The sequence below is a fragment of the Malaclemys terrapin genome, chromosome 13 (assembly GCF_027887155.1).
Source record: "Malaclemys terrapin pileata isolate rMalTer1 chromosome 13, rMalTer1.hap1, whole genome shotgun sequence".
Classification (NCBI taxonomy): domain Eukaryota; kingdom Metazoa; phylum Chordata; order Testudines; family Emydidae; genus Malaclemys; species Malaclemys terrapin.
In genome coordinates this window covers 28,579,501-28,592,785 of record NC_071517.1, presented here as the reverse complement: position 1 = coordinate 28,592,785, position 13,285 = coordinate 28,579,501, and positions in this window count along the sequence as shown.

Below are 13,285 nucleotides of genomic sequence, written 5' to 3'. Positions count from 1 at the left end.
AGCATAAGCTTTCGTTGGTGAGTACCCACTTCGTCAGACGCATGCAACTGTGTGTTGAAAAGTGTATAAAAAGTATCATTTTTTTACAATGCGGGGTGAATGTCTGTGTAAAATATTTCACTGAATTCAGTCTCCTTTGGCAGCTCAATCTGTCAGTTCAGCTAGAGAAGAGCTGTTGTGTCTGGGCATTGGGCTGTGCTGGGCCTTTAACTGAGGAGGTGCTGGAGGGGAGGGTGGGTGGAGGCTGAGATGGACCATCCAGCCAGGAACATTAGAGATTAATGGAGATATCCTATCTCCTAGAACTGGAAGGGACCTTGAAAGGCTGGCTCATGAAAAGCCCCACAGGGGTCACAGAAACAGGGGTGTTACTCTGGCAAGAGTAGGGTTACCATACGTCCTCTTTTTCCCGGACATGTCCGACTTTTCGGCAGTCAAACCACCGTCCGGGGGGAATTGCCAAAAAGCCGAACATGTCCGGGAAAATGGCGGCTCTGCTCCTCCCCGACTCTTCGGCTCTGTTTAAGAGCCGGGCTGCCCGAGAGCTACTGGCTTCGGGCAGCCCCCGTGCCTCCAGACCCTGCGCCCCCAGCCGGGCACTTCCCCTCCCGGGCTCCGGTGGCGCAGGGTCAGGAGGCATGGGGGCTGCCCAAAGCCGGTAGCGCTCGGGCAGCCCGGCTCTTAAACAGAGCCGAGGAGTCGGGGAGGAGCAGAGCCGCCGTGGCTGGAGGCTCTGCTCCTCTTTGGCTCTGTTTAAGAGCCTGGCTCCCTGAGAGCTACCGGCTTCGGGCAGCCCCGTGCCTCCAGACCCTGCGCCGCCGGAGCCCGGGAGGGGAAGTGCCCGGCTCGGGGCGCAGGGTCCGGAGGCAAGGGGGCTGCCCGAAGCCCAAGCGCTACCGGCTTCACGGTTTGCCGGGCAGCCTCCAGACCCTGCGCCCCCGGCTGGGCGCTTCCCCTCCCGGGCTCCAGCTGCGCTGGGGAAGCGCTGGCCGGGGGCGCAGGGTCTGGGGGCTGCCTGGCAAACCGTGAAGCCGGTAGCGCTGGGGCAGCTCTTTCCCCCTGGCTGGGAGTGGGAGGGAGGAGGGGGCGGAGTTAGGGCGGGGAAGGGGCGGAGTTGGGGCGGGGCTAGGGGTGGGGAAATGGGCGGGGCCAGGGCCCGTGGAGGGTCCTCTTTTTTTATTTATTAGATATGGTAACCCTAGGCAAGAGCTCAGGCCTTCCCCAGCCTGTGCCAAGGTCTGCACCAGCCCCTGAAGCCACTGAATAGGGGAGTCACAAACTCCCTCTCCTCTATCCCTTTGCCAGCACAAGAGTGAATCTGGCCTATTGAGCGAACCAGCTCCTGCCTCAGTTTCCACTTCTATCAAATAATTTTATTTCTATTCATATTTCAGTCAGTGGAGAATGAGGGCCCCATGGTGCTGAGCTCTGCACTGACACCGAGTAAAAAGAGCTTACAGTGTAGAGCCTTGATCCTACCAAGAGTCTACATTTCAATTATGTTAAAAGACCCAATGTGGGTAAAGCCACTTTGCACTGGAGTCTTGGCAGGATCTGGATCTAGGTTAGGGGAAGTTGCAAGAGGAGAATGAGGGAAACAAACTGGGAAGTGGAGGGGGGGTGGATGAGGTAACAGGAAATCTCTCTTACAGACAGTATTTCTGAAAATGGCCGTGAGGTTTAGTGGCTGTTGATTCAGCAGCTTTGAAATGCCTGAGTGAAAGAGGAAATAGAAATGCAAAGGTTCAGTTTAATTTTTATCAGGCCTCTTAAGAAGATCTGAGTGCATGTATCCCTTTGTCATAATTAGAACATTATTATGTCAGTTAAAAGTGGTGATACCATTGTAAACGTCACAGAATAAAATCTCACTTATCCTTTTATTCCCTCCAGACACTCTGCCATGTGAAATGGAGAACAGTGGGAGATCTCTGGCATCTTATATGAAGGGTGACTTTTCAGGGAGTGTTTATATTTAAATTAAGAGAAAATTCCCAATGAAACATCTTTATTAAAGAAACATGAACAGACACTCATGTCACACTAATAATCAAAAACATGTTACTGACCAGCACCCAAACACGTTATCTCAGCCCATATAAATCACAGATTTTTATTAAAGATCTCTCTGTGTATCAGTCCCTCTCTGTCATAATAAAACACCGTTATATCAGTTAAAATTTTCAAGAATATTTAAAGCTGAATCCAATCATCATCTCCACCAGCACTGGCTTGGTTTTGGCAGCTTTCTTAGTATGGACATATTATGAGGCTGGGAGCTCAAGGAATTCCCAAGCAAGTTACTACAGAATGCTGCTGCATGGCCAGCGATCATGTGGTTGCCAAAAGTTTCTGCGGTGTGACAAGATCACCACTGATCACACAGACATGGTGAGACCAGGGGCGGCTCTATGTATTTTGCTGCCCCAAGCACAGCAGTCAGGCAGTCTTCGGTGGCACGCCTGCGAGAGGTCCGCTGGTAACGTGGATTCGGCGGCATGCCTGCAGGAAGTCTGCTGGTCCCGCGCCTTCGGCATACCCGCTGCCGAATTGCCGCCGAAACCGCGGGACCGGCGGACCTCCTGCAGGCACGCCACCAAAGGCAGCCTGACTGCTGCCCTCACCGCCCCCAATATTTCCCTCGGAAGGCTGTTCCAAAACTTCACCCCTCTGATGGTTAGAAACCTTCGTCTAATTTCAAGCCTAAACTTCCCCATGGCCAGTTTATATCCATTTGTTCTCGTGTCCACATTAGTACTGAGCTGAAATAATTCCTCTCCCTCCCTGGTATTTATCCCTCTGATATATTTAAAGAGAGCAATCATATCCCCCCTCAGTCTTCTTTTGGTTAAGGTAAACAAACCGAGCTCCTCGAGTCTCCTTTCATACGACAGATTTTCCATTCCTCGGATCATCCTAGTGGCCCTTCTCTGTACCCGTTCCAGTTTGAATTCATCCTTTTTAAACATGGGAGACCAGAACTGCACACAGTACTCCAAATGAGGTCTCACCAGTGCCTTGTATAATGGAACCAGCACCTCCTTATCCCTACTAGAAATACCTCGCCTAATGCATCCCAAGACCGCATTAGCTTTTTTCACGGCCACGTCACATTGCCGACTCATAGTCATCCTGCGATCAACCAGGACTCCGAGGTCCTTCTCCTTTTCCGTTACTTCCAACTGATGCGTCCCCAGCTTATAAGTAAAATTCTTGTTAGTCATCCCTAAATGCATAACCTTACACTTCTCACTATTAAATGTCATCCTATTACTATTACTCCAGTTTACAAGGTCATCCAAATCTCCCTGCAGGCTATCCCGATCCTTCTCCAAATTGGCAATACCTCCCAACTTTGTGTCATCTGCAAACTTTATCAGCCCACTCCTACATTTGGTTCCGAGATCAGCAATAAATAGATTAAATAAAATTGGACCCAAAACTGAACCTTGAGGAACTCCACTGGTAACCTCCCTCCAACCTGACAGTTCACCTTTCAGTATGACCCGCTGCAGTGTCCCCTTTAACCAGTTCTTTATCCACCTCTGGATTTTCATATCGATCCCCATCTTTTCCAATTTAACCAATAATTCCTCATGTGGTACCGTATCAAACGCTTTACTGAAATCGAGGTATATTAGATCCACCGCATTTCCTTTATCTAAAAAATCTGTTACTTTCTCAAAGAAGGAGATCAGGTTGGTTTGGCACAATCTACCTTTCGTAAAACCGTGTTATAATTTGTCCCAATTGGCATTGACCTCAAGGTCCTTAACACTTTCTCCTTTAAAATTTTTTCCAAGACCTTGCAGATTACAGATGTTAAACTAAGAGGCCTGTAGTTACCCGGGTCACTTTTTTCCCCTTCTTGAAAATAGGAACCACATTAGCTATTCTCCAGTCAAACGGTACCACCCCCGAATTTACAGATTCATTAAAAATTATCGCTAACTGGCTTGCAATTTCTCATGCCAGTACCTTTAATATTCTCGGATGAAGATCATCCGATCCGCCCGATTTAATCCCGTTAAGCTGTTCGAGTTTGGCTTCTACCTCGGATACGGTAATGTCAACCCCCCCTCCTTTATTCCCATCCGTCATGCTGCCACTATTCCTAAGCCCTTCATTAGCCTCATTAAAGACCGATGCAAAATATTCATTTAGATATTGTGCCATGCCTAGATTATCCTTAATCTCCACTCCATCTACAGTCTTAAGCGGTCCCACTTCTTCTTTCTTTGTTTTCTTCCCATTTATATGGCTATAAAACCTCTTACTATTGGTTTTAATTCCCCTTGCAAGGTCCAACTCTACACGGCTTTTGGCTTTTCTCACTCCATCTCTACATGCTCTGACCTCAATAAGGTAGGTTTCTTTGCTGATCCCTCCCATCTTCCACTCCCTGTACGCTTTCTGTTTTTTCTTCATCACCCCTCTAAGATGCTCGCTCATCCAGCTCGGTCTAAATCTCCTGCCTACGAACTGTTTTCCCTTTCTCGGGATACAGGCCTCCGACAGCTCCTGCAACTTCAACTTGAAATAATCCCAGGCACCTTCCGCCTTTAGATCCCTAAATATGTTAGTCCAATCCACTTCCCTAACTAGTCCCCTTAATTTATTAAAGTTAGCCCTTTTGAAATCGTAAACCTTAGTCTCCGATTTAATTCTGTTAATCTTTCCATTTAGTTTAAACCGAATTAGCTCATGATCACTCGAGCCAAGGTTGTCCCCTACAACCATTTCCTCAACGAGGTCCTCACTACTCACCAAAACCAAATCTAAAATGGCATCCCCCCTCATTGGTTCAGCAACTACTTGATGAAGGAATTCATCAGCTATCACGTCTAGGAAAATCTGAGCCCTATTATTGTTACTAGCATTTGTTCCCCAATCTATATCCGGGAAGTTAAAGTCTCCCATGATTACACAGTTCCTATTAGTATTTACTTCCCTAAAAACATTAAAGAGTTCTCTGTCCATATCCAGGCTAGATCCCGGTGGTCTATAGCACACCCCAAGCACTATCCCAGGGGAGGCTCTAGTAGTTCTTTTACCCAATGTAAGAATTGCCCAGACAGACTCCGTCTTATCCATTCCATCACTTATTATTTCTTTACAGTTTACCTCATTATTGACATACAATGCTACTCCCCCACCTTTACCTTTGATACGGTCTTTCCTAAACAGCACATACCCTTCCATACCTATACTCCAGTCATGACTACCATTCCACCACGTTTCGGTTATTCCTACGATATCCGGTTTCATTTCTCGGACCAGGAGCTCCAATTCCTCCATTTTGTTACCTAGGCTTCTCGCATTGGTGTATAAACATCTTAATTTATGCCGTTTGGCCTCTCTCACATTCGTTATCCAATTTGGTACGGACACTGTACCGCCAGTATGACCTATTAGTCAAGTATCCATCCCCCCCCCCCCCTCCTCCTCATGTCCAATCTCTTCCCCCTGGCTATATCCGTTCTTATCTCATCGTCCTCCCTCTCAATGTTATAATCTGGTGTGGAGATTAACTGGACATCTCCCAACCATCTCCCCCAAATTCCTAGTTTAAAGCTCTTTTGATGAGATGAGCCAGCCTCCCTCACAGAAGTCTATTTCCTTCCCTACTTAGGTGAAGTCCGTCCCGTGAGAACAGTTTTCTGTTCCCGAAAGCCTCTCAGTGGCCATACATCCCAAAGCCCTCTTTATAGCACCACTCCCTTAGCCAACTATTTATCATCACAATCCTGTCACCCCTTTGCTGCCCTTCTCTAGGAACAGGCAGAATCCCACTGAAGATGATCTGTGCCTTGATTTCCTTAAGTGTCTTCCCCAGCCTGGCATAATCTCCCTTGATTCTCTCCAGCGAGAACCTAGCTGTGTCATTCGTTCCTACATGAAGGATGATCAAGGGGTTCTTACCTGCTCCTTTTAGGATCCTTTTCAGTCGCAGGTCCACATCCCGTATCTTAGCGCCCGGTAGACAGCACACCCTTCTGTTCTCCGGGTCTGCCCTGGTCACAGGCCTGTCTATCCTCCTCAGTAAGGAGTCCCCAATCATGTAAACCTGCCTTTGCCTGGTGACAGTGTGATCTACTAATCTCTCCCTTGATCCCTCTAGTTGCAACCCCTGTCCATTCCTATTTCCTTTATAATCCCCCTTATGCCATCCTGTATCCTCCAGGGGCCCAGATTTGGTGCTGTCTCCATCAACTCCTCCCCTCTTTCTATGGAACTAGCCGCTCTTCTCTTCTTCCTCACCCTCCCACCTTCAGTTACCACCTTCTGCACCCCTTCCCCATTTTCCAAACACCCAAACTGTAGATAAATCTCTGATAATTTTCATATGACTTTACATTGTGCCTCTTCATATAACCTTGTGGTGGGTCTACCCACGTGTGACTTCTGCTTTCATGGAACTTTGTATCAAAGCCTCATTTAGAAACTTTGCATTGCCCTTGGTATAATATTATAGCCCCTAAGGATAGAATAAGATAGAAGAAAAATTTATTTTTGCTAGCGGTAGAACAAGAGCTCTCCCCCCCACACACTCTTAATCAATTGCCCTGTTGAATGAATGAGGTGTGGATGAGCAAGGCATGGAAGGCAGCACCTCCAGACAGCCTCAACTGTTGGAGAGGGGCTGGGAGCCAGACCCAAGGACAATAAAACGTGTCAAGTGGGCTCATTAAAAACAAGCAGACATACTGACGGCCTGGGGGGTTAGAAGCAAGCACCTTCTTTTGGAAACACCCTCTTTGCAGCATTGGGACAACACTCAAAAGAAAGCAGCACAAAGGACCAATGGACACAGACACAGAGTTTGAATCTGGTATAGATTTGCATAAGAGGAAAGCTGCTATAAAAGTGGGGTGTCTTGCAGAGGACCCCGGGTCTCATCTTGTCAACATGGGAGCATCGATCCGGATTGGCAGAAGCCCGGCTCCACCCCCTCCCCCATCTAACTCACCTGGCCAGTGAAGTTAAGGGGAGCAACTAATTGGTAACAACAAGACGGAGTGTGTTTGTGTGTGTGTGTGTGTGTGAGTGTAAGTGTAATATATTATATGCATATAATACAGTGTTAATGAATACATGAATTACTAATAAATGTGGCATTCTGCCTTATTCCCCCTGAAAAGATCCTGTGCAGTACTTTAAGTACAACATTTTGGTGGAGAATGCGAAAGGGGGAGCAAGCATAGAATCCACAGTTATTATAAAACTGGTGTGCACACCGCCAGCTTTAGCAAGCCTGGCACTAGAGGAAAAAGAGTGTAAACTTTCAGTTAATTAACCAAACTCTGAAGGATATAGGAGTTTAGGTTTAAATTGTATTCATAACTGAGCTAAAGAGGAGAACTTAGTGTTTCTCACTCTAATCCGGGGAAGGATTAACCAAACTCTGAAGGATATAGGAGTTTAGGTTTAAATTGTGTTATAGAGGTACATACACCCTCAGCCGTAGGAAGACTGAGCTAAAGAGGAGAACTTAGTGTTTCTCACTCTGATCCAGGGAAGGATTTGTATAATTGGTGTATGAACCCTCGGTGGTAGCAGACCGAGTAATACAGAGGGAGGCTTAGCGTCTCTCCCTCTGGCCCAGAGTGGGTTAAAATCATAAGATACAGATCTTGTTCTGTTAAGCCAAACTCTGAAGGATATAGGAGTTTGGGCAGTGTAGTGTGGTTTATGTTTGTTTGTTTTTTTGTTTTTGTTTTGTTTTTTGTAAGTAATATTGTGGTAATTTCACAATTTTGAAGAAAATGTTTAAGGAATGGAACCAGGAAGGGTGGGGGCTAGTTGGAAAGCCCACCCTCCTTGCTAAATTGTTAGTGGAACAAGGCTTGTGCCCATGGAAAGGAACTGTTTATTGGAAAAAGCAGGATCGGGCCCAGGCAAGCAACAGATAGAGAAACTGGAAAACAGGTTGGGTACAGAGAGTTAATACAGCACTCTCAAATCTTACAGCAGCAGTAACATCAGGCGAAGAAACATTTAAGACCCCAGAAGGGGGCAGACCTTTGGGACCCCTCTGGAGATTGGGAAGGGGGATATTTGGGATATTTGGGTAAATTCCTCCTCCCAGGGCCAAAATGCCATTGAAACAGTTAACAACAGTGCCTGCTTCTGCCTCAGATCTCCAGGCCATGGCAAAATGGCTGGAGATTTTAAAACAGAAATTTTTTTCTAGATGAAGTGTTAACGCCCTTTTACTGAGAAAAAGGAAGGATTTACACTCACAAAAAATGCACCACTTAATTAGCATTTGTGCAGCCCCAAGTACCAAACACACTGTGGCAGAGACCAAGCAGGTTCTGCCAGGGTGAAAGCACTGTGCTAATTTGTTTCCAAGCTTCTATCTTTCAGGCTCTGAACCAGAACATCAGGAGAGCTGGTACCAGCTGAAAAGTTACAAAATACCATGGTTATAGTGTCATGACAAAGTCTGTGTTCAGTGTTCTGTGTTGCATGTTCTGTGTCTGTCTCTAGTGGTGTCCTGTGCTAGCATTGTGTCCAGAAAAAGAGGGGATACTACACTAGACAGGGCAAATGTCTTTTCCTCTCTCTACTTCCCCCATGTCCATCCAATTTATCAATCACCACTTGTGTCCAAAACATTTTGGTCCCCAGTGCATCAGGTTTATTTTTTGTTAGGTTCTCTAATAGTCATTTTGTTGTTAATTTTTGTTATTAATACATTTGTATTGTTAGTTACATTTGCTTGTATTGTTAATTCCACACTTTCCTCTATGCACTCTGGTTCTACTTACATTTGTATTGTTAGTTACATTTGCTTGTATTGTTAATTCCACACTTTCCTCTATGCACTCTGGTTCTACTTCCCCAAGCCCTAAAGGGTAGTTCTTGGGCCCCCATAACCTGTAAGACCTTGGCCCATAATTGTAAGGCATCATCTTTCAGGTCCCCAGAAACCTCTGAGAACAACTGTTAAAAATAAAAAATTCTACAACATTTTAGCAACTGAATGTTAGTTTAAGTCCAAATCAGCTTAACCTTGCATAACAACTGTAGTACTCCTACAAAATCTTATTTGTTGTGTGTGCTTAAGAAGGTCCTAACCTCAGTAACTTTTATTGTTTGATGGCTATTGCAGCATCAAACTTGGGCCTCATTTTGTTTGTCAATGTACCCAATTATTGTAATGGTAATGGTTTTGTTGTATTTCCAATTATTATAATTATAATTGTTTGCATTTGTGTTTATGTTATATCTGGTGTTTAGTCAATTGTAATGGTTTTAGTTATATTCACCTGGTTATAATTGTTTGGTTTGTTTGCAACAAATACAAAAGATTTATATGGTGACCACTCAAGAATTGTTCTTGAGAGGTCAAAAGGGGGACAATGTAGATAAATCTCTGATAATTTTCATATGACTTTACATTGTGCCTCTTCATATAACCTTGTTGTGGGTCTACCCACGTGTGACCTCTGTTTTCATGGAACTTTGTATCAAAGCCTCATTTAGAAACTTTGCATTGCCCTTGGTATAATATTATAGCCCCTAAGGATAGAATAAGATAGAAGAAAAATTTCTTTTTGCTAGCGGTAGAACAAGAGCTCTCTTCCCCCCCCCCCCCTTAATCAATTGCCCTGTTGAATGAATGAGGTGTGGATGAGCAAGGCATGGAAGGCAGCACCTCCAGACAGCCTCAACTGTTGGAGAGGGGCTGGGAGCCAGACCCAAGGACAATAAAACGTGTCAAGTGGGCTCATTAAAAACAAGCAGACATACCGACGGCCTCGGGGGTTAGAAGCAAGCACCTTCTTTTGGAAACACCCTCTTTGCAGCATTGGGACAACACTCAAAAGAAAGCAGCACAAAGGACCAATGGACACAGACACAGAGTTTGAATCTGGTATAGATTTGCATAAGAGGAAAGCTGCTATAAAAGTGGGGTGTCTTGCAGAGAACCCCGGGTCTCGTCTTGTCAACATGGGAGCATCGATCCGGATCGGCAGAAGCCCGGCTCCACCCCCTCCGCCATCTAACTCACCTGGCCAGTGAAGTTAAGGGGAGCAACTAATTGGTAACAACAAGACGGAGTGTGTTTGTGTGTGTGTGTGAGTGTAAGTGTAATATATTATATGCATATAATACAGTGTTAATGAATACATGTATTACTAATAAATGTGGTGTTCTGCCTTATTCCCCCTGAAAAGATCCTGTGCAGTACTTTAAGTACAACAAAACCTGTTCCTGAGCTCTATTTCTCCTTCACTGGCCCTTCTTTTCTTTGGCCTGCTTCTCACTGTCACATGCTTCCACTGCCCTTGTTCTCCCCCTGGCATTCCCCCGTCCCAGGCCTTTGCCCCTGCTTCCATCTGTACCACTGAGCATTCCCCTTCAGCCACTCCTTGCCTTTGCTCCATCAGCTGCTCGAACCCCCTTCTAAACTCTACCAGGGTATCTACCTGCATTTCCAAACCTCAGATCTTTTCTTCCAGCAGCTCTATTAGGCGGCACTTCATGCAGGCATACCTCTGTTCAGGCACCACCGCTAAGACCATGTACATACCGCAGCTGCCACATGCAATCATCTGCATTGTGTCCCCTGCTGCTTGGCTCATGGCTGCTGTTGTCTATGCTCTCTGCAACTGGGGTAACACAGCACATGGGGCACCACGCTCTCCTGCCTCCCCTTCCACCTCCCCCTGTAAACTCCCACTCAAACTCCCCTGTTCGCCGGCTCCTGTGCCGTTGCTCGCAGCTGTGCCGCTGCCTGGCTGGGTGGCCGCTTTATAGGCCCTCTCCTCAGCCAAGCTCCGCCCCCTAATCAGGGCTCAGCTGCCCTCCCAGCACGCTGCCCCTACAGGCCTCTACACATACAAGCACTACAAAGACAGACGCAAATACAGATACCTTCTCCTCCAATGGAACTCCCACTCAAACTCCCCTGTTAGCAGCCCTGTTCGCTGGCTCCCGTGCCGCTGCTCATCCCATCCTCATTGTGTCTGAGGATCAGAAAAGTGTGAGATGGGCAGACTTATTTCAGGACCTACCTGAAAATCCAGGAGATTTGACACACATTGCTGTGTGCTGAGCTGTGAGGGGTTCACCTCATAGAGACATTATTGGGAGGTGCAGGTGAGGAATGGCGTTTCCTGGGCTGTGGGGTCACCAGAGAGTCAGTGAGGAGGAAGGGACAGAACAGCCCTAACCCTGCAGAGGGAATCTGGGCAGTGGGGCAGTGCAGGGTCAGTTCTGGGGTCATCATAGACCATCTTACACAGCCTCTACCTCTCCCATGGCCTGGCTAACTCAGTAACCTGTGTTCTTCTCCAGGCTTACCCAGAACCAGGCTCGAGAGCTGTGTGTTAGGGAGAGAGATTGGGGGGCACAGCGGGACTGCAAACACTAGCAAGTTTGTTTGTTCATTTCCCTGGGGGCGGGGATTTTAAAATATTATGATTGAGAAACCTGAGACTTTTAAATTCAATCTGCCCCCTTGTATTGTTGTGAACAGCATTGACCTGCCAGGGAATGGCTGACACAGGGTGAAGCTGATTTGCAACAATGTGTCTAGTTCACACTACACCAGTGCACCAATGTATCCACTCACAAAATGGTTCAATGGCTGCATTCATTGTGTCTAGTTCAAAGAGCAGTTCAGGTCTCCACAGCAGCATCTGTAATCTCCAATTTTCACTACAGCTGAATTTCCTCTTTAGGCTTCAGGGGGCTTCTCCTCAGATTTTCACAAGCCACCGCCTCTTTGCTGGAAAGGGCCAAGCCAGGGCAGAGACCAAGCATTAGCTGAGGGAAGCAATGGAGACCAGGGGGTAGAATGAGGCAGCCAGTCTGCAAGGAAAGCCAGCGAATGCCGCTAGAAATCCAGCATCTGCCCAATAGAGGTTTGAGCAGCCCGTGATCCAGGTCAAGCTCTGGTCTGCTCTGGCCACCACTGAGAGCAGATCAGACAAGACCTACCTGAAGGAAGGAGGTAGCTCAGTCTCACTCACCCTGTGCCCAAGACCTGGGCCAGCACACAGCCACCCAGAGGAGTTCTTCCTCATTCTGGCTGTGGGACAGGGAGTTTGGTTCTTACATAAGACATTGCCAGCAGCACCCCCATAACTTCCCTCAGCTGAACTCTGCACCTGCTGAGACGCTGGCCATTGTCTTGAATGATTGTGGTGGCAGGATCCTAAATTTCAAGCTATCTATCTATCTGTTGTAAGACAGTTCTAGGCAGATCCTCAGCTGGTGTACATTTTCATAGTTCCACAGTGCTGCTGAGATCAGCCCCAGCAAGCTTCCAGGGAACTGAATGTCTCCTCTTCCCCAACAGAACTACATGAACTAAGCCAAGCACAAGGGCTAGAACTGCATAAGGAGGAGCTACAACTTCAGAGGAAGGATTGTCCAGTGGTCAGGGGGTGAACCTGAGGTTGGAGATCCAAGTTATATTCTCTGTTCTGCTAAACTTTCTGTGTGGCCTCAGGCATTTCTCTGTACCTCATCCCCCATCTGTGAAAAGCATGGGCGGCTCTATGTATTTTACCACCCCAAGTACGGCAGTCAGGCAGCCTTCAGCAGCATGCCTGCGGGAGGTCCAGCTGGTAATGCGGATTCGGCGGCATGTCTGCGGGAGGTCCGCCAGTCCCGCGCCTTCGGCGTACCCACCGCCGAATTGCTGCTGAAACCACAGGACCGGCAGACCTTACGCAGGCTTGCCATTGAAGGCAGACTGACTGCTGCCCTCACGGCGACCGGCAGGCCGCCCCCCGTGGCGTGCCGCCCCAGGCACGCGTTTGGTGCGCTGGTGCCTGGAGCCGCCCCTGGTGAAAAGAAGTGAGAATGTTTCCCTGTTTCACATGGCTGGTATGAGCATAAATACTTTGAAGATTTTTATATCACTCAGCTCTTATGAGCCTGGAGGTCATAAAAGGACCTAAGGTAGCTAGAGGGGAAACGGACATCCAGAGCTACCTCCTCTGCTACACTCAGTTGGGGTCCAATCAGTTGCTCCAGTTACCCATCAGTAGCACATCTCAAGCTCCTTCATCTGTTCTGCCTCAGCTCAGTATTTCACACTTGGCAGTGCCCCTGAGAAGGGAAACCAGAACCCCACCCCCCACCCCAGCACAACACAACAGTCAAGGCAAATGGAGCAAACCAAACCAGGACAAATATTTTTCCTTAGGTTAAAATACCAAGTGGGAAGGAAAATTCATTACAAACGAAACCATTCCTGCTTAATTGGCTTCCTTCAATTCCTATAGGGAATGTGTCCTTCAGTGGCATGGAAGGGGGAGGG